The sequence below is a fragment of the Lepus europaeus genome, chromosome 11 (assembly GCF_033115175.1).
Source record: "Lepus europaeus isolate LE1 chromosome 11, mLepTim1.pri, whole genome shotgun sequence".
Taxonomy (NCBI): Eukaryota; Metazoa; Chordata; class Mammalia; order Lagomorpha; family Leporidae; genus Lepus; species Lepus europaeus.
Window position 1 is genome coordinate 91,003,407 of NC_084837.1, and position 21,321 is coordinate 91,024,727.

Below are 21,321 nucleotides of genomic sequence, written 5' to 3' on the forward strand. Positions count from 1 at the left end.
AGAGAGGAAGTGGGGGGAGGTGTCCCCCTTACTTTCCTGCCTCAGCCCGAGTGTTTGGCCCCAGAGGTGGATTTTCTAGAATGCTGGTAGGCTGGGGGCCGGGACACCGGCCGGAAGTGGCCGCAGCCCGCCTCCTCAGCGCCAGCGCCCGGTCCGGAGTCTGATGCTGCCCCTTTGCTCCTTATCTCTCATCACGGCGTCCAGCGGGTGGCACCTTCCAGCCCACAGCCTGCGATCCAGGAAACGGAGGCTGGCAGTGGATCCAGAGACAGTGGGTGGGCGGACACGTGGGGTGGGGCGCCCCCTCCCACACATGGCTTCCTCGCCTTTCCCGGGCACCTCCCACGCCGTTTCTGAGGGTGCTCCTGCCCTCAGTGAGGCCTCCAGCCTCCCAGCCCTCAGCCCCTGGGGACGGGGGAGGAGGGGGCAGGCGCCTAAGAGCACCCCGACTCTCCCTGGGTGCATGGCTGTGGTTGCCCCTCGGGCTGCGGGGATGGGGCGAGCCCCTGGAGGTCACGGAGAGTCCGCGGTCAGAGCGCGCGGGGAGGCACAGACCCGGGCACCGAGGGGTCCCCCCGCCCTCGGCTCCTCCCCCGGGGCCGCCCCGCCCCGCGCTGAGGCGCGCCTGCCCGGCCCGGGCCAGGTGCAGCGCCCAGGAGCAGGGGGGCAGCTGCGCGGAGCCGCACCGTGCCAGCCGCCTGCCTGCGCCCCGTCCGCGGGACGCCGGGGACCCTAGGAGCCCAGGTAACGGAGGACGGCACTCCCCGCCGGTGCTGTCTACGGGTCCCAGCCGCGCGCGGCCTGCCCGCCTCCCCGTCCACGCGCGCCCTGCACCGCCGCGGTGCTCCTGGAGCCCGAGTGGCCGCTGCCAGAGCGCGTCCTGAGGACTTCGTGCCGGGGCGGCGGCGCCGCGCGGGAGCCGGGCAGAGGTGCGGCGGCCGGTGCGCCGGCAGAGGGCTTCCCGCTGCAATTGGTTGGTTCCCGACGGTGCCGCTTTCTCTCTCTCTCTCTCTCTCCCGCGACCCCGGCCCTCCATCTCTCACCAAGTCCCCTGGCTGGGGACCGCACCGTCGGCGGGTTCTTCTGGGATGTTTACGTGTAGGCTTCCCGCCTCCTCGGCGTGAGCGGCTGGCGCGCGCGCCAAGGGGCCGCCCGGTGCGCGCCCGGATCGGCCTGGGCCGGATGGAAGCGGCGCCCCTTGGCTTTGCGGCCAGAGCTGGAGCGCCCACCGCCCCGCCCCCAGCCCATCCCAGGGCTGCAGTGCGATGAGCCCGGGGGGAGGGACCACGGAACCATGACCCCGCTTGGTGTGCGCAAAGTGGGCTTGCTCAGCTTCCCGGCTCGGGTGGGAAGGGGCGAAGGCTTCCCTCGCAGAGGCGGGGAGCAGGTGGTCTGGGTCAGAGGCACAGACTAGGACAGGGCCACAGACAAGAAGGCGGCAGGGGGAGGGGGAGGAATTTGCCTCCCTCACCCCCACGGTGGAGTGCCCACCTCAGATCACTGCCTTCCAAAGGCTGGGGTGGCTTCTGCGTTCTGGCTGGCCCCTGACTCCGCAGGTGTCGGCCGCCCTTGGGTGCCTTCCTGACAGTGGGGCTTTGTCCTAGCCACCACCTCCAGGCAGCAAGAAAACCCAGCAGGAAACTTCCCGCTGCAATTGGTTAGTTCCCCATGGTGCCGGAGAGCTGTAGGAGGGCAGGTACGCTGGGTCCCAGCACCCGGGGTCCTAGGGGAGCGGAGGAACTCACCCCGACAGCTGGGATCTTCCTGGCCCACCTGGGGTCTTTGACCTTGGTGAGTAGGAAGTGCAGTTTGGGAAGTGGCCCGGCGCCACCCCGAGTCGCCTTGACACCCGTCCCCCCTTGGGGCCACTTGGTTTTGTGTTGCGGTCCCTTGCGCTTCTCCAGAGGGACCTCAGACTGTGGCTGCTCCCTCCACCCACCTGTCAGGCCGAGGAGAGGCAGAGGGCGCCGGGTAAAATGTGCCGTCAGCCCTGCCCTAGGTTGGTGGCACAGAGTTTGTGTCCCCTCCCCTTGGTCTTCTCACTCCTCTCTTGGGAAGATCTCATCTGGGTACTTTAACAGTCATTACCTCCTCTATGGGGCAAGCGTGAATTGGGGAAAGAGCTTCTTTTCCTGGGCCTCAATGTCCCAATCTGTGAAATGGGCGCAGTGGGAGCTGCCTGATTTATGAGGGAGTGCATGGTCCGGACAGTTCTGTCCGCTGCAGACTGGGAGAGATGATCAAGATTCTGTGGGTTGGGTGTGTGTGTGCGTGTGTCCGTTGCTCGCGCAGTGGGTGGGCATCTTGGTAACCCACAGAGAGCAGTTCTCACACTGAGCACACAGTAGGCCCGCAGGAAGTGGTCATTGACCAGAAGTGGTCTCTCGGGGAAGAGCAGTTGCTGAGGTTCATGAGGGGCGGGGAGGTTGAAGTCCCACTCCCACCCTCCGCCCGTGAGGGGAGGCAGCAGCTGGGCAGGCGGGCTCAGGTGGAGGGGGCCGAGAGCCCGTGGGTGGAGGGGGTCTCTGAGACCCAGGCGGACTGGGGATGCAGAAGACCCAGAAGAAACCCCCCACTCAGACCCCTGCGGTCCCTCAGGCCCCTCCACAGCCCCTCCACAGCCCCAGGCCTTTGGCTGGAGGACAGGCTGCAACACACGGAGTTGCTGGGCTCTTGCCCCACCGGGGTTGGGCTGCAGAGAGGGTCGCGGGGCTCCAGCCTGGCGCAGACCTCCCACCCTGCCAGCCCGGAGACCTGTCCCTGTGGCTGCACAGCCCAGCCGGTTCTGGGACCCTAACAAGGACCCGCGGAGGACAGAGGACAGAGAGCACGCGTCTCACAGGGAGGCCGCCCCTGCACTGCCTTGCTCTCTGCAACACTCGCCTCTCTCTAATGACCACTTGGCATTTGCGCATCATCTGCCCGCCCCTGGAGAAGGTCTGCTCGGAGGGCAGGAGGGCAGGGCCTTCTGCTTGCTTCGTGCGCTGCTCGGGCAGCAGGGGAGTGTGTGACGTGTAGTAGGTGCCCAGTTAATCTGTGTTGAATCAATGAATATGGGGGCTCACCAGGAAGTTCCGAGAAAATGCATACAGCATAAAAAAGCTATGCACGGACTTAAAAGAATTTTTGCACCAAATTAACTTATCCTTTAAAAAAAAGATTTACTGATGTATATGAAAAGCAGAGTTAGAGAGAGAGAGATCTTTCATTTGGGGGTTCCTTCCCGCAAATGTAGCCAGATCACGTTGAAGCCAGGAGCCATGAACTCCATCCAGGTCTCCCACGTGGGTGTAGGGGCCTGAGGGTCACCTTCTGCTGCTTTCCCAGGTGCATTAGCAGGGAGCTGGATTGGAAGTCAAGTAGGTGGGACCTGAACTAGGTGCTCCAGCACGGGATGCCAGCGTCACAAGTTGCTGCTTAATCTGCTATGTCGCAGCACCGGCCCTCAGCGACACACTTGTCTGATCATTCCTTTGCCACGCACTTCTGTATATCTGCCCCCCCTCTTTTATTGTATGGAAGTGGAAACTGAGGCGCAGAGGCCGGCAGGGGCTCTTGGAGCAGAGCTGGAGCCTTTGCTAACTGGGCTCGAGTTGGCTGGAAGCTGGGTCCTTGTGCCCTGCATCAGGTTCCGGGGGGGCACACAGGCACACCTTGGCGAGAGCCTTCAGGCCTGCTGCCTGCGGGTCACCTAGAGGAGCAGCTCCAGGACTGAGCCCATGGCTGCCACACGGGGCGACTGGTGGAGAAACGGGAGGAAGGGGCCAGGGCGGGAGAGCGGGCAGGGACACCTGGCCTGGTGCCGCTGTAGGTCTTCCCCATGCTCTCCTGGCCGTCTCTGCCCCCAGCCACACGGCCAGGCTCGCTTCTCCTGAAGAGGGCCAGGCCCTGACCTGGGACGTAGCTCCTTGCATTCCTGTCCCCCGGCCTCCTCTTTATCACCACCATCGCTGCAAGGCTGGTGGCTTCCAGCCACAGAGGATGGAAAAGTACGCCTGTTGCAACACCCTGTGAGTCAGTTGGTCGTAAATTATGGGGCCGCCCTGTCAGCTCTGATGCCCCGGAGTCTGGCCCATGGGTTAAGGACACGGTGCTGGCTCCCGGGGTGGGAAAGGGTATGGGCGACTCCACATGCTGCTTTGAAATTAAGCAGGCTGGCAGCAAGGCACCCGCAGGTGCAAGGGACACAGCCAGGGAAAAGGAGCTGTCACCAAGGCAGCACTCCGAGGGTTAATTCCCTCCCACGCCCTGTCCTCCAAGCCAGGTTTTGCCTTATACACTTGTCCTGTCTTTGACCTTGACACCAGGCCTGGTTCACCCCCAGGTGCTGTGGTTGCTGGGGTAAACCTCAGACAAGGGCGTTCTGCCTGGGCACCCCAGCGCCCCACCACACCTTCTTCCCCTGGGAGTACCTGGGAGTTCCCTGGCCCAGGTGGCCAGGCTGACCTTGTGAGATCATCTGGAGCCTGTCAGAGGTATGACCCTCATGGCTTCTACATCCCAGGGTCCCCCCTGCAGCCACCCCACCACCTTGCCACCCCACGGGTTGTGGAGTTGATGGCTGCCCTCCTGGGGGCTGACGGCTGGCGTGGCTGGTTGGGAGTTCTAATTCTAGCCTGACTCACAGTATGAACTTGACCCCATCACCACCTGGGCTCAGTTCCTTGTCTCTGAAAGAGGCATCCAGGGCTTGGTGAGGCGTGTCAGCCTCAGCGCTATTGGCGGTTTGGATGGAGAATCTTTTTATTATTATTATTATTACTATTTTTTTTTTTTTGGTGGGGGAAGCTAGACTGGCTCTGGGGACATCCTGGGCACTGTATGACCTTGAACAGCGTCCTTGGCCTCACCTGCTGCATGTCGAAGCGTCACCTCCAGGTTGGATGACCTCGGATGGTTACCCACAAGGCAGGGACAGCCCTGGGTGTGTGGATGGGACTGGGTGTGAGTGAGGAATCCGTAGGTAGGGGCTGGCCTGCTGGACCTCTTGCTGAAAGCCAAGATCAACTTCTCTCTGCCTTCAGATCTTAGGTTACATAAGCAGGTGGGGGCAGGGCAGCAGGCCTGGTGACTAATCATGTACCTGTGCCTTGGGGACCAGTGCACCCCCACTTACGCCTCTCAGCTGCTGCCCAGGGAGGGGACACAGGAAGTGAATCCACCATGGGGAAATGTGTGCGTGAGGCCCCGGCCCGCCCGCCACGGCCTGCCCGGCTTATATTTTGTTTATTTCTCCCCAGTGAGCTGTTTATTAACTTCTTCCATGGAAGCCCCTTCTGACCTTGTTGCTTAACAGAAGGTCAGAGTCGTCTTCTGGTGAGTGGGGGCGGGTGGGAGGGGTTTGCTCTGGGCTGGGCATGGTACTGACCCGGAACTGTGGGTTTGGGTCACACACTGGCGGAGTCCTCCTTGGTGAGACCGTGCTCTAGAGTGTGGGTCCCTGGCCGCCTGCAGACCCTGGCCGCGGGAGGACAGGGAAGGGGTGATCTGTGGGTGCAACGCTGGGAAGGTGCGTGGGGGCACCAGCAGCTCCGCCCAGGGCTACGCTTGAATCTGGGGAGGTGGCCGTGGTCCTTAGACAGCTTCGCCAAAGGAAGAGGTGGGTTTTCGGCCTTCTTGCTATTGTAAAATGTACAAACTATAAAATGTGCCACCTCACCCGCGTCTAAGTGTCCAATCCACTGTCGTTAGGAACACCCACCCTGTCGTCCACCTGTCACCACTGTCCACCTGTCACCACCATCCATCCACAATGTATGTCCTGTCTTCCAGCTGGAACTCTGTGCCCAATAAACAGTGATTCCCGGGTCCCCTCCCAAGCCCTGGAGCCACCATTCCGTTCTCGGTCGCTCTGGGTACCCGGTGCAGGTGAAGCCGCGCCGTGTTCGTTTCAGTGACCAGCTGATTTCATTTAGCACAATCCGCCCCCCCCACTCCCCCCCGGCACTCCCATTGCGTCGTGTGTCCAAGTCGCTTCCTTCCGCAGGCTGGGCAGTGTTGCTTCCTGCGGACGGCCCCACTCCGTGTGCCCATTCGTCTGTCGCAAGACACCTGGCTGGTCTCCCGCCTCGGTGACTGTAGGCAATGCTACGGTGCAGCGGGCGTGCAAGTAACACCTGGACTCGCTGCTTTCAGTTCCTTCGTGTGCTTGCCCAGAAGTGGAATTTTAAAGATCCGTTTTATCTATTTGAAAGGCAGAGTAAAGGAGAGAGAGGAAGAGACAGAGAGAGAGAGAGAGAGAGAGAGAGAGAGAGATCTTCCATCTGCTGGTTCACTCCCTAAATGGCTACACAACAGCTGGGACTGGGCGAGGCCAAAGCCAGGAGCCAGGAACTCCATCCGGGTCTCTTATGTGGGTGCAGGGGCCCAAGTACTAGGGCCATCTCCTGCTGCCTTCCCATGTGCATTGGCAGGGAGCTGGATCAGAAATGGAGCAGCCGGGACTTGAACCAGCACCCATACAGGCTGCCGGTGTTGCAATTGGCAGCTTTACCCACTGTGCCTTAGCTATGGATAATTTTTTGAGCAGCCTCTGTACCATGGGGGAAGGAAGAGGTGTTTGAACTTGGCTTTGAGGATGAACATGAGATCTGGCATGTAAGGGAAAGAGATGGCTTGGAGGTGTTTGTGCTGGACCAGAGGAGGCCGTGCCCAGGGCTGTGGAGGCTGGGGGAGGAGGGGGCACAGGAAGGGCCCGGTGGCAGGCTGTGCCCTGTGGACAGTCAGGACACTGGAGAGGTTTTTAATCAGTGGGTGACACAGGCTGGTTGTCACCTTAGCAGGACGCTGCTGGGAATGATGTCCGATGGGTTGAAAGGGAGCAGAGAGGACTTGGGGGTGGGAAGGAAGCAGGTGTGAAGGGTGGGGGGTGGCGCCTGGGTGCCCAGGTCTCTGGTTTGGTGGTCGGCAGTGCTGCACCTGCTTGGGCAAACTTGGGAGGAGCAGTGGTTTAACAAGAGGAGAGGATCATCTTAGGTCAGTGGCTCTGAAGGGCCCACACAGCTAGCTAAGAGACGAAGAGTGTTGATGAGCCAAGACGAAGGTTTGACCTGTGTACACGGCGGCACAGAGCATAGCACGGACACGACGCTGGGTAGGGGCCAGGGCAGTGACGTCGTGTGACAGCTCAGAAGGCCCAGTGGCGGCTGGACCTGCTCTGCACGGCCCCCTCCCTGCCCTGGGTGTGCCCCGTCCGCCTGCATATTTTCCCTGCCACCTTTGGGATCCGTGCTGGTGCTGGGCCCTGAGGGAGGAGAGAGGGAGAGAAACACGACCCAGTGACTTTCATTCATCTTTGGTCCCATAAAGCTCAGAGGCTGCAACTCGGCCAGACCTTCTGCACAGGTAAATGTTTCCTCGTGGCGGGCAGTGTGCGGGAGAAGTGGGGGTGTCGTGTGTCGTGGGATCTCACAGAGTCCACGGTGGGAGTTTTCACCTTGCACTCCTGATGTTTTAGGTCACAAAGTTCTTTTTTTGTTTAAGTTTTTTTTTTTTTTGAAAGTCAGAGTTACACAGAGAGAGAGGTAGAGACAGAGAGAGAGAGAGAGAGAGAGAGAGAGAGAGAGGTCTTCCATCTGCTGGTTCACTCCCCAGTTGGCCACAATGGCCGGAGCTGCGCCGATCTGAAGCCAGGAGCCAGGAGCCTCTTCCGGGTCTCCCACGCAGGTGCAGGGGCCCAAGCACTTGGGCCATCTTCTACTGCTTTCCCAGGCCATAGCAGAGAGCTGGATTGGAAGTGGAGCAGCTGGGTCTAGAGTTACAGAGAGAGAAGGAGAGGCAGAGAGAGAGAGAGGTCTTCCATCTGCTAGTTTACTCCCCAATTGGCTGCAACGGCTGGAGCTGTGCCAATCCAAAGCCAGAGCCTGGAGCTTCTTCTGGGACTCCCACATGGGTGAAGGGACTATCTTTCACTGCTTTCCCAGGTTCACTAGCAGGGAGCTGGATCAGAAGTGGAGCAGCTGGCGCTCGAACCGGTGCCCATATGGGATGCCGGCACTGCAGGCCAGGGCTTTAACCCACTGCGCCACAGCACCAGCCCCAAGGCCACAAAGTTCTTTGCTGTGGGGGCCGGTCCTGGGCATTGTAGGATGCTGGTGATATGTCCACACTGGCAGCCAGAAGCTGCACACCTCCCCTTCCAGGCTGGGATGAACAAATATTTTTCTAGACGTTAGCACATGTATCCCCAGGGACATTTACGATCCATTGTCCTAGGGGTTAGGAAGGGGGCTTCTTTGAAGAAATGATGTGAATCTGATTTCCAAAAGATAGATAGGAATGAATCGAGTGCAGAGGGGAGGCCAGGACCCAAAGCATGGGCTGCAGCAGGTGCAAAGGCCCTGAGGTGGGAGACAGCACCGGGACCAGGGAGGAAGCTGCTGTAGCCCATCGGTGGGCAGTGATGGAAGTGGGGACGACTGGACAGATTCTGGGGGGATTCAGGAAGGAACCGCCAGGTTTTGATGGCTGGAAGGCTTTGGACGTAAGAGTGGCCAGGAAACACCCAGGTGTGCAGAATGAAGCTGACAGGAAGCCACCTGGCCACAATTTTGGTGTGTGGGGTTGGAGACGCCGGGAGATGTCCATGTGGGGTCACAGGCTCCTTGGCTCCCCGCTCACAGGAGGGAGTGTGACCTGTGTGCAGGTGGTGAGGAAGCCGAGGCAGACAGCGTGGGGCCGGCAGGGAAGAGTGAGGGGACCAGGAGGGAAGAGTGGGAGGCAGGGGCCCAGCCCCTGGAGGTGGAGGAGGGGCAGCCTGCAGGGGCTGGAGGAGGCGCTCACAGGACCTGAAGAGTGTGGCGCGGTGCACAGTGGGAGCGCGTGGGAGCCCCGTGGAGGGTGTGGAGGACAGCCCGTGAGGACTGGAGAGCAGCTGCTGGGTTTGGAAGTGGCGCGGGCAGAGGTCAGGCTGGGGCAGTGCAGGACTGGACACGGCTGCAGGCTGCTTTTACGAAAAAGGCGTCAGTGGGAGTGAGGAGAGACTGCACAGATGCCAGAATGGGAAGAGGCTTAAGATCCTGTGACCCACATCGGAGTACTAGGTTCGAGTCCCAGCTCCGGCTTCTGGTTCCGGCTTCCTGCTAATGCGGATCCTGGGAGGCAGCAGTGGGTTCCTGTCTCCCACGTGGGAGACCTGGATGGAGTCCTGGCGCCCAGCTTTGGCCTGGCCCAGCCCTGGCCTTTCCTGGCATGTGGGGAGTGAAGCAGTGGCGGGAGCTGTTTCTCTGCCTTTTACGTAAGTAAAAGATCAAGCAGGAGAGGGAGCTGCAGAGGAGTTCATTTGTTTAGTCTTTCTCATTTTGCAGCTCCCTCTCCCGACTTTTTTTTTTTTTTAAAAGATTTATTTGTTTGAAAGGCAGAGTTACAGAGAGGCAGAGGCAGAGGCAGAGAGAGAGAGAGAGAGAGGTCTTCCATCCGCAGGTTCACTCCCCAATTGGCTGCAACAGCCGAGCGGCACCGATCTAAAGCCAGAAGCCAGGAGTTTCCTCTGGGTCTCCCACGTGGGTGCAGGGGCCCAAGAACCTGGGCCATCTTCTGCTGCTTTCCTGGGACATAGCAGACAGCTGGATCGGAAGTGGAGCAGCCGGGACTCGAACTGGCGCCCATATGGGGTGCTGGTACTGCAGGTAGCGGCTTTACCCACTATGTCATAGCGCCGGCCCCTCCCCCAACTTTTTAAGGAAACAAATGTACACGGATGAGAATTCAGAAACTGAAGATTTCCCTGAGCCGCGTGCTCACCCCAACCCTTCTCCCTGACCTGTGCATTCCTCCCTCCTTGGAGAAAACTCTGCTGGTTTCATGCCTGTGTTAGTGCTTTCTCTTTGTAATTTTTAGAAATTTATTTATTTATAATTAAATTTATTTATTTTCATTTATTCATTTATTTATTTTCATTATTTAATTTATTTATTTTCATTATTATGTCATTTTATTTGAAAAGCAGAGAGAGAGAGAGAGAGAGAGATGGTGACCTTCCATCTCTTGGTTCACTTCCCAGATGCCTATAACAGCTGGGGCTGGGTCAGGCTGAAGTCAGGGGTGAGGAACTTAACCCAGGTCTCCCTCATGGTGACAGGGACTCCTAGTACTGGAGCCGTCACCTGCTGCCTCCCAGGGTGGGCGTTAGCAGGAAGCTGGGTCAGACGCCAGCGAGCAGGGACGCAGGGCGGGCTCTCCAATAAGGGACGGCTTGAGCCCTGTGCCAGGTGCCTGCCCCAAGCGCGACTCCCGTGGTTCTTGGCTTTAGAATGTTCCAGGACATGGGTGTCACATAACTTATCCAGCCAATCTGACGTGTGGACTCGGCGGCTGTTTCTCGTGGCTTGCCACCACCCAAGGCACCTGGCACTTGAGTCGTGTTGCAAGTGTAGCTGGGGACCCAGGGTACTTCAGAAGCCTCCCGGAAAGGCAGAGCGCAGAGAAGTTTGTTTGGTGCAAAGCAATGGAAGCCGTGCAGTTTCTCCGTGAGCTGTGGTTCTGCGACCTTGTCCACATCCACATCAGCGTTGGCATCGGTGACCAGAAGTCACGTGCACCTGTGTTTTGGAAGTGACCATCAGCTCGCAGCGGAGTGCAGGCCCCGCCCCACCATCAGCAGCAGCCGGGATGCTCGCTCTCCGCACCCAGCGTCACCCGGGCTGCCCATAGCTGCAAGTCCGGACCACGGAAACCAGTTTCTTGACATGGCTTTCATGTGCATTTTCCCAACGTGGACGAGGTTCAATACTTCGCCACGGCCTCTTGGAAGAGCCACTGGGTGCCCTGTCTCTCCTCCGTCCAGCCAGGCACTGTGTGCATTTTCTATTAGGTGCCCAGCTTTGTCTTGGTGAATGAGAGGAAGCTTTGTGTAGGGGGGTGGGGGGCTCCCGTCTTTTGTCCAGAATGCGAATCACCTCCCTGACCTGGGTTAGGGCACTTTTATTGTTGCTGCTCTGGGTGCTAATGGGAGAGCCACAGGGCAGGCGGGGAGGGGGGTGTCTCTGGCACAGGGTCCTGGAGGAGGAGGAGGCATGGAGGGGGTCCCCAGCATGAGCAGGGTGGCCTGCAGGCAGAGCGGTCCCTGCTCTGTAAGGGGTGGAAGGGAGGGAACAGGTGTCCCCTGTGGGGGGTTTGAGGCCACGCATTGGGGCGAAGGAGATGGTGGTGGGTTTGTGTCCGTAAAATAGCGAAAGCTGGAAGGCCGGAGGGGTTCCTGGGGCAGCAAGGGGGCGGCTGGAAGGGTGGTCCCCCGGAACCGAGGCAGGGGCCGGGGGGAGCAGACGGCCCTGTCCCTGTGGTCTGCGATTCCGTGTTGTCTCTTTGTGTGCGTCAGTCACGGGGCAAACCGACAGCCCACACCACTTCCATCGGCCTTATCTCAGGCCCACACACCAGCCAGTGCTGCCCCTGCTCCAAGTCACCCAGGCCCCGGCTTGCAGGCCCGCAAGGCCCTCTGGGATCACTGGAACTCATCCTGCACTGCCTCCCCTGCCCTGCCCGCCTCACCCGTGGAGACCCCACTAAGCCCTCCCCCCAGGGCCTGGCCCTTCCCCTACCCTGCCCACATCCTGGGGCTCCCCCTGTGGCCTTGCTCTCCCCTCCTCTTGGGAGAGTCAAGTGACACATCTTCCTTCAGCGCGGTTGCTAAGTTAAAATCCTGTGGCTGCACACAGGGCCAGGAGGGCTTGTGGGACAGGGACAGAGTACAGTAAAGGATGTGAGCGGTTAAATATCCAAGCCTCCAGGAAGACTTCCTGGAGGAGGTGGGCTGGACAGGCTCTGAGGAATGGCAGGAGCGCAGGCTGACAGGTGCAGGGGAGTGTGTGTGTGTGTTGGGGTGGAACAGGGCGGTCAGAACCCGGAAGCTGAAGGAAGACGTGCTCAGGTCGGTGTGGGGGGAAGGCGGGGCAGTGGATCCTGTGGGTGCCTTGTGGACGTGGATTTTTATGCCCAGGAACAAGTTGACTTTGTGTTCAGTGCCCTGGGGGTCACGGTGAAGGTGAAGTCGCGGGCATGTCGGACCCGCAGGGACCTGTGTCCATCCCCACATTCAGCCCCGCCCCGCACCTGCTCCTCCAGCAGCCTCCTGGGTGCACCCATACCTGCTTCTGCTCCGGCGGCCCCCGGCACACGTGCTCCCCAGCCGGCTGGGGACCTTCTGCCTTCCCAAGAAGACCCGTCCCCTCTCTCGGAGCCTCCCTGCCCCAGGATCAGCGGCCCTCACTCCCCTCAGTCAGCTCTGACCTCTCAGGGGCGTTCGATTTGAAAAATGAACTCTTGAAGGCCAATGAAAGTTTTCCAAGGTGAAGCAGCAGCAGCCACGAGGGTGGAATGATTGGCCGTGGCGTTGCTGCCTTGGAGCTGGGGCCCCAGCTGTGCACCCATGACCTCCAATCACACAAAATGCTTTGTTTTTTTTTTTTTCCTTTGGTATGGGGCGGGGCAGGGCAGGTCTGGCTATTCTAATAAACTTGCCGGGATCACAGCCCCAGGTTCTGGAAATCTTAAATCCACTGTAAGGTCACAGCTGCTGCAGCCGTCTTGCGATGCCTAGAGGTTCGTTACCTTTCCAGAGTGGCGTCTGTGGCAGCGAGCTCCCACTCACGGGTTCATTGCCCCGTGACTGACCACACAAAGAGACAACACAGAATCACAGACCACAGGGACAGGGCCATTTTTGTAACTCTGACCTGGGCCCTGCGGCCTCCCCGGTGCTGGCTCTGGCTGCCCAGGGAGGACCCACCCCGCGCCCCCCAAGCCAGGGTGGAGAACCGAGGGGACCCTGGGTAAACTGCTTGAAAGAGGGAGAGCTTGAGCAAGCACGCAACGGCGGAGGGGCAGCTGGACAGGAGCCCGCCCAGGCAGTCAGAGGGTGGCAGCCATCACCCTGGGGTGGACCAAGGGCAGGGGGCAGTGGAGTTCCGGGGGCTTCTGCACCCGTGGGGAGGCCTGCAGCGGGATGCACAGGGGTGGACTCGAGCCTTGCATCCCTGGGCGCCGATCGCCACAGCTCCCTCCCCAGGTCCCCTGCACTCCTCCCCAAGGGCAAGGCGGGAAGTGGCGATGCTGTGAGCCTGGAAACCTTTCCTGGGGAGAGGAGAGGAGGAGGCCATGGCAAGCCTCGAGATGGGCACTGGGTGGTTTCTGATGCAAGGGACATCGGTGCTTGGGGGACCCTTTCCCTCAGCAGCCTCATGAACCTTTGTTGTTGTAAGAGGAACTGGTGTGAAGGCAGAGGATGCATTTGGCTGCACCGTGAGGCTGGGGCGGGGAGGGGAGTGTCGCTCACTCTATTGCCCGCCCTGCCCAGCTGCTGGAGCAGGTGCACCCAGCGCGAAGCGCAGCTGAGCAAGACCGGGGTCTGCACCTGCTCTGTGATCCCGTGCAAGATGCCCGCATCTCTGGCCCCAGGTCCCCACCCGGCTTCTCTCCCAGAAGCACCATGGTCGGCCTCAGAGGTGCCTGGACCCGTCCGTCCTGCTAAGCAGAAGCCTTTGTTTCTCATTTCCTAAGGGGCCCTGGAAGGGCCAGGGAGCCCGATGGGACTGGACTCTCGAGGTCAGAGCGCTGCTCCTGGGGCTGTTCCAGCGGGGGCTCCCTGCCTGCCTGCTTTCCAGTCCCGGCTCCCTCTGGAGACAGGAGCTCCAGGATTGCAGCTTCAGGTGAGCCCGGGGTTCCACGCACCTGGGCCGTGCCCGGTCCTGCCTTCAGCATCGCTCACACCTACCTGCTGGTGCCAGGCACTCTAATTAGGTCTCATAGACCACCCGGAGGGCAGAGCAGGTGCCGGCATTCCGTCTTCTCACGTTGGTGTGGGGAAACTGAGGCACAGCACGGCCTGGGCTTGACTCTTGGGCTTCCCAGGGACAGCTCAGGTCAGATTTGAGCCTGGCCTTTGGGCTCCTTGTCCAGTGCTCTCTGCACACAAACTGTTGATAATGAGCCTTTGTGTGCTTGGGCGCTCTGTCTCTCCCCTTGCCACTCCCCCGTCCAACCCCTGAAGCTCCAGCTGTGGCCAAACCTAGGGGAAATTAATTCACTTTTTTTTAAAAAAAGATTTATTAATTTATTTGAAAGTCAGAGTTATATAGAGGGAGAAGAAGAGGCAGAGAGAGAGAGAGAGAGAGAGAGAGAGAGAGAGAGAGAGAGAGAGAAAGGTCTTCTATCTGCTGGTTCACTCCCCAGTTGGCTACAATGGCCAGAGCTGCGCCGATCAGAAGCCAGGAGCCAGGAGTTTCTTCCAGCTCTCCCATGGGAGTGCAGGGGCCCAAGCACTTGGGCCATCTTCTACTGCTTTCCCAGGCCATAGCAGAGAGTTGGATCAGAAGTGGAGCAGCCGGGACTCAAACCAGCTCCCATATGGGATGCTGGCTCTGCAGGTGGCGGCTTTTCCCGCTATACTCCAGCACCGGCCCCGGAAATTAATTCACTTTGCAACAAGAGGAAGCTGAGTGCCTCTGCATGAGGAGAGAGACAATATTTCCCTCGGAGACTCTCCGGGGATCCCACAGCACTCCCCCTCCCCCCAAAGCACCGCCTGTTCCTCTGCACTTCCTTGGCCAAAGAAACGGCCCTCTGGTGGTGAAACCTCCGCCCGGGCAGAGCGCGGCCCTCGTCTCACTGCCCGGGCGGCCACTGTCCACCTCCTCACAGAGGCCAGCCCGGTGACACTCCTGGGCTGAGGAGCACACGTGTGTACCCTGATGGCGCCTCCAGGGCGTGGCCGGGCCCTGTGAGGGAGCGGGTGTGAGGAGGGTCCTGGGTGCGCACGGCTCCTCCCACCTTTCCGGAGGCTCTGCTTGTGGAGGAGTCACTCCCACAACATCAGCAAGCGGGGCTTTGGGGCAGGAAGAGATGACCGGGGTGAGCCCAGGACCACACCTCCTCCAGCAGGCCCTCCTGGGCTCTGGGCAGATGTGGGAACAGGAGCCCGAGACCAGCCTGGGCCTCAGAGGAGGTCCCGGTAGCGCAGGGTCGCTATGCTTGCCTTCCTGCGGGCCGATCCGGAGGGACCTCGTGCGCCCACTCTGCAGGGGCTTTGGGGTGCCTCTGCCCTTAGGAAAAGCCCGTGCTAGCGTCACATTTCAGCCACTGGGGACTCAGCCCACTGTGAAGTGTGTCGCTTATGACATAGGCTTAGCGGAAAGATGCTGTCCTGGGAGGGTGCAAGGGGAAGTGTTGCAGTGTGCAGCAGGCGGGGGGCCTGGCTCAGTCACCACACAGGGATGACTCGAGGACCATGGCTCAGTCACCACACAGGGATGACCCGAGGACCATGGCTCAGTCACTAATACAAGGATGACCTGCGGTCCATGGTTCAGTCACCACACAGGGATGACCTGAGGGCCATGGCTCAGTCACCTCACAGGGATGACCTGAAGACCATGGCTCAGTCACCACACAGAGATGACCTAAGGGCCATGGCTCAGTCACCACACAGGGATGACCTGAGGGTCATGGCTCAGTCACCACACAGGGATGACCCGAGGACCATGGCTCAGTCACCTCACAGGGATGACCTGAAGACCATGGTTCAGTCACCACACAGAGATGACCTAAGGGCCATGGCTCAGTCACCACACAGGGATGACCCCAGGGGCCATGGCTCAGTCCACCTCACAGGGATGACCTGAGGGCCCTGGCTCAGTCACCACACAGGGATGGCCTGAGGGCCATGGCTCAGTCACCTCACAGAGATGACCTGAGGGCCCTGGCTCAGTCACCTCACAGGAGTGACCTGAGGAGCCATGGCTCAGTCACCACACACTGATGATCCTAGGGGCCATGGATCAGTCACCTCACAGGGATGACCTGAGGACCATGGCTCAGTCACCACACAGGGATGGCCTGAGGGCCATGGCTCAGTCACCTCACAGGGATGACCTTAGGAGCCTGTCTCAGTCACTGCACAGGGATGATCTGAGGAGCCTGGCTCAGTTACCACAAACAAATGACCCCAGGGCCCATCGCTCAGTTATCACACACAGATGACCCCAGGGGCCATGGCTCAGTCACCATATAGAGATGACCCCAGGGGCCATGGCTCAGTCACCTCACAGGGATGACCTGAGGGCCATAGCTCGGTCACCTCACAGAGATGACCTGAGGGCCATGGATCAGTCACCTCACAGGGATGACCTGAGGGTCATGGATCAGTCACCTCACAGAGATGACCTGAGGGCCATGGATCAGTCACCTCACAGAAATGACCTGAGGGCCATGGATCAGTCACCTCACAGAGATGACCTGAGGGCCATGGATCAGTCACCTCACAGAAATGACCTGAGGGCCATGGATCAGTCACCTCACAGAGATGACCCAAGGACCATGGCTCAGTCACCACAGAGATGGCCACGGTGGCTCTTACTGGACACCTCTGTGCCCCAAGGCATCCAGGTGGGGGTGTGAGTGCTAAAGCCACACCGGATGCTGCCCCAAGGTGACGACAGTGACCCCATCCCGAGGGATGTCATGAGCATGGAATGGGGCCGAGAACGCCCGGCGGGCTGGGCATGGACTAAGGACTGGATCATGGTGATCTCCCATCCACGCCATTGACGAGTTCCTCAGAGCAGGCACGTGCGCCTGCCCCGCAGCCAGGCCGAGCTGACTGCACACACCGGGCGGAACTGGTGCCCTGCTGGGGTGGCGGGAGCCCTGCCTCTGTGCACCTGACCTGTGTCCTTCTCCGAGCCCCAGTGCCTTCCAGTGTGCCCTGAGCACCTGCCAGCCCCCCCCCCCCACCTGCTCGCAGTCCCTGTGACCTTCACCCTGCCAGTTCACACCTCTGGGGCCCCTTGGCTGCTCCTATGGGCGCCATCAGTTGGGTAATAATTACACGAATGGCTCGCTGGGAAAGTTTTATGGTTAACACCCAGCCCCCTTCCCCCAAGCCCAGGCCCAGAGTGGAAATCAGTTAATGATTGTCCAGGAAGGCTTCTCAATGAATGCGGATCGCAGGAGGAACAGCACGCCCTCCCCGCGGTCACCTCTGGGGCACTGAGGCTGCTCCCAGCACTCCTGCACCACCCTGTCTCCTGCCTCTACTCGGTGTCACAGGCCACCCCGCTCAGGCTGCCACCCTGCCTTGTCCTCCAGACCGGACGTTCCCTGGGGTCCCAAGCCAGTCCTCCCCCTTTTCTGGGACTCACCTCCTCCTGGAGCCCTCCCTGACTGCACTGAGACCCCTGCTCTAGGGTCCTCCTCTGAGCTCCTTGCAGCCCTCGGCACTTCTGCTCAGTGCATCCTGTGTGTTAAGGCCCACCCAGGAGGGGACAAACTGTAGGAGCAGCAGCAGAGGTCCCCGGAGGCCAAGGGGGAGGGGCCCGGCCGGAAGGGCCAGCAGGAATTTCCCAGGCAGCTGTGGCTGTGGGTGAGGACATCAGGGGCAGCAAGCATGAAGGACACGGGCAGGACCTGGTAGCCGGAGTGGCCGGCTGCGGGCGTGTTGTGTGGGAGGCGCCTGTGAAACACCTGGTGGGCGTGGCCAGGAGGCACTGGGGCTGACTGGCCGTGACTGGGCAGGTCTGTCTCCTGGGAGAGACCAGGGTGGGGGAACCCTGGCCTATGCTGTCCATCAAGAAGGCCCCCCCTCCTCTTACTCGTGCCGGCTTTGGGTTGCGTCTGCTCTCCCAGGCCGTGGGAAGCGTAGGAGCCGGGTGTCCAGGTGGTACGCCTGGGCGCTCTGATTCAGAAAGCTGCAGGGGCGCCCAGCTAGGTGGTCTGGGTTCGGGGCACGCCCCTGGGCTGCTGGCATGCATAGTTGGGTTGGGCCTTGCTGCCAGTGATTTTCCAGGCTCCTGTCTCCACTCCCACCCCAAATCAGACCCCAGATGCCACCTGGGCCTCTTCAGGGCGGGCAGCTTGGTGCCCACGGGGCAGCCCATCCTCACCGCGGCAGAGCCGCTGCCTGGGGTCCTGGTTCCGCCCGCAGGGGCTGCATGGCGTCCCTGGGCTGCCGCCTTTCCCCACTCCGTGGCCCTGGGGCTGTCACAGGCTGGCCGCCTTATCGAAGTCCTCACAGGACCGAGCCTTCCCTGCAGTGGGCGGGGAATGACCGCCTTCGGGCACGCGGCCACCTTCCATCCACCCGGCAGGGACTCTGCCTCTTCCCAGCCTGGAGGGACGTCCCACCTGTTGCGTGCACTCTGGCGGCCCGTGACTGGGTCTAAGGAGCCATCCTGGGCTCCAGTGAAAGCCAGTGCTGGCCCGTGGGCGCTGTGTCGTACTGGGTGGGAGGGGAGCATGAGCTGGACCAAAGCACCTGCTGCTGTGGAAAAAGAAAGATCACAGCTTTGGCTGCGGGCTCTGCTGGGCCCAGTGCCGACCACGTCGGTGGGCTCTGCTTCCCTTAGCTACGGCCAGAGTCTCAGCGGCTCCACGGCAACCATGCTCCACAGTCCCCTGCACCCCCCTGCTCTCACCTGATTGGACAGAGGGCCGTGGACCCAGGCCTCGGGCCTGTGTCCCTGTGGCTCTGATGTGCACCCAGAGCTGAGCAGCCGAGCACCAACCGTTCGGCTGGGACAGTGCTGAGCAGGGTCGCCACGGGTCGCAGTGTCGCATGGTGCTGAAGTCAGTGTCTGTTTTACCAAATGCACTGAGGAGCGTGAAGCAGTGAGTCAGAGACAGGTGTCTGGCACAGTGGTCAGGATGCTTCTTGGGATGCCCACACCCCATATCCGCGTGCCTGGGCTCCAGCCCCGGCTCTGTTCCCGACTCCAGCTTCCTGCCAGTGCACACCCTGAGAGGCAGCAGGGGCTGTTTGGAATATTTGGGCCCCTGGCACCCACATGGAAGACCTGGATTGAGCTCCTGGTGCCTGGGATTTAGAGTGAACCAGTGGATGGGAGATACCTCCCTCTGTCTCTCTCTCTCTCTCTCTCTCTCTCTCATAAAACAAATTTGAAAAACAGACCGGTAAATCAAATACATAATCATCTAAAGTATGAAACCATGTCAGGCGTGGTGGTTCAGCGGTTAAGCTGTAGCATGGGACACCTACATTCATTGTTCGAGTGCCTGGGTCCAGGTACCAGCTCTGCTTCTGTTCCCCCTTCCTGCTCATGCACACTGGGAGACAGCAGGTGATGGCTCAAGTGCTTGGGTCCCTGATACCCAAGTGGGTGACCCGGATGGAGTTCCGGGCTCAGGGCTCCAGCCTGGCCCTGCCCTGGCTATTGTGGGGTTTTTGGCAATGAACCAGAAAATGAAAGATCTGTGTGTGTGTGCATGTGTGTGTGTGTCAGTGTGCCTTTCAAATACATAAAAATGAACACATAAAACTTGGAAAAAAACAGATATAAATGAGCATAAAAGTATCTTAGAGAAATAAAATGAGTGAATCTATATATTTGAAACATGCAAAATTTAGTCAGGAAAAGACTGAACAAGAGATATTACTTGTTCCCATGAAGGCAGAATCTTAAAAATCAAGGCGCGTCGGCTGTACGTGTTTTCTAGAAAAGCTCTTCCCGACTCTAGAGGGGCTGGGCACAGGGGAGGGGACGCATGGTGTGTGGCGTGTGTTTTCCGCTAATGCGGTTCACGGCCTTTGTTTACAAGGAGCCGCTGTCTGTGTCTCCAAAGCATTTCCGGTTGCTCTTGAAGTCGTGTTTGCCTGCATCAGTTTCGAAACCCTGGCGTTGGTATTCCGTGTGTGAGGAAAGCCGGCCGATGGAGGGATCGTGATTCTGGCGACAGTGTTTGGCTTTGTCTGCCGCCACGCGACGTCCGTCAAGATGCTGTTAGCGTCTCCTTTGCCAAACATATGCAGAAGCAGAGCAGTGAGTGCAGTGCACTAACACGCCTGGCTTGGGAGCCTGCGGCCGGTGTCATGGCACGCAGGCCCTGCTCCAGTCTCCTCATCCTGGCTGGATTTGGTGGAAGCCAAAGACATCATATCATGTCATTTGTAGTTATCTTGAGTATACATTTTAAACAGAAGACCACTTGAAAACATGTAACCACAGCGCCTTCACTCCACTGTGTGAGACAATGGGGAAAATGCAAACATCAAAACTTTATAACGAGGAGTTAGAAATTCCCTCTGCTGGTTCCCCCTCCTAAATGGCTGCAGTGGCGGGGCTGGACCAGGCAGAAGCCAGGCACCAGGAACTTCATGCCAGTCTCCAGTGTGGGCTGCAGGGACTCAAGCACCTGGGCCATCAGCTGCTGCTCCCCAGGCTCATTAGCAGGGAGCTGGATCAGAAGTAGAGTCGCCGGGACTTGAAGCAGCGCTCTGATTTGGGATGCAGGCATCACAGGCGGTGACTTAGAGCACTGAGTGGATCTCCTAGCCTTTCCTGCGTCCCCACACTCGGCGGCCCCAGGATTCTCCCAGGGAGGGGCGGGGCCTGCCTGCATCTCCATCAGCCACCCAGGATAACACCGTGGCCGGCACACGGCCAGCATCCAGTGTAGGCTTGCCGGCTGCTGACGGCCTCACCAGTGCTCCCAGCATGGGGCACCCTCACATATCTCCACCCTCGCCACCAAGAGGACCCAGGGGGCCCTTCAGGCCTTGGGCTCTGGGAAATGGGGTGGCTTTCCCAAATGCATGAGGTGTTAAGCTTTAAGATTTGGTCCCCAGCTACCCCGAACAGGGTAACACTACGTCACTGTGCCCCTGGGCCAGCAGGGGGTTTGGGGGCAGGTGGAGGAAGGCTGGGACTAGTGTCTCAGGTGAGTGTACAAGGAAATGGAACATCTGCACCACCCCCCCCCACCGGCTGGGCGAGCACCGTTGATGCTTCCTGGCCTGGCCGAAGCACAGGACTGATTCACTGGCCTCCATTTGAAAGCATTGTTGCTCTGGTTAAACAATAAAAATTAAAAATAAGGGGCTGACATTGTGGCATAGCAGGTAAAGCCACTGCTTGTGACGCTAGCATCCCATAAGGGCACTGGTTTGTGTTCTGGCTGCTCCACTTCTGATCCAGCTCCCTGCTAATGGTCTGAGAAAGCAGCAGAAGATGGTTCAAGTGCTTGGGCCCCTGCACTTGTGTGGGAGACCCGGAAGAAGCTCCTGGCTCCTGGCTTCGGATCGGTGCCGCTCCAGCTGTTGCAGCCATCTGGGGCATGAACCAGAGCATGGAGAGCCGCCTCCTATTTTTCCTCTCCATAAATAGGCAGTCAAATGTAATGCAGTTTTATACAGAGGGCATTACAGGCCTGCACTGTTCAGGAACGTGCTCTTTCTAACAAATTGTCACAGCAGTCAGCGCACACCTGCAACATTTGTGGTGGCCACGTGGTACACGTGTGCATGGACGCACTGTAACTGCCGCCCCTCTGGTGCCCACGTCCGGGTTGTTGGTGTTTTCCTCTGCAGTGTGGCAG

General features: G+C 59.6%; 1 protein-coding gene across 1 annotated transcript in view; it reads left to right on the forward strand.

The window, feature by feature from the left end:
* Positions 1-681: 681 nt before the first annotated feature.
* Positions 682-21,321, forward strand: part of PAQR5 (progestin and adipoQ receptor family member 5) — an 81,022-nt gene continuing 60,382 nt past the window's right edge. The window contains exon 1 of the mRNA XM_062204819.1: positions 682-744. The gene's annotated coding sequence lies outside the window, so the exon portion shown is untranslated. The remainder of the gene's footprint in view (positions 745-21,321) is intronic.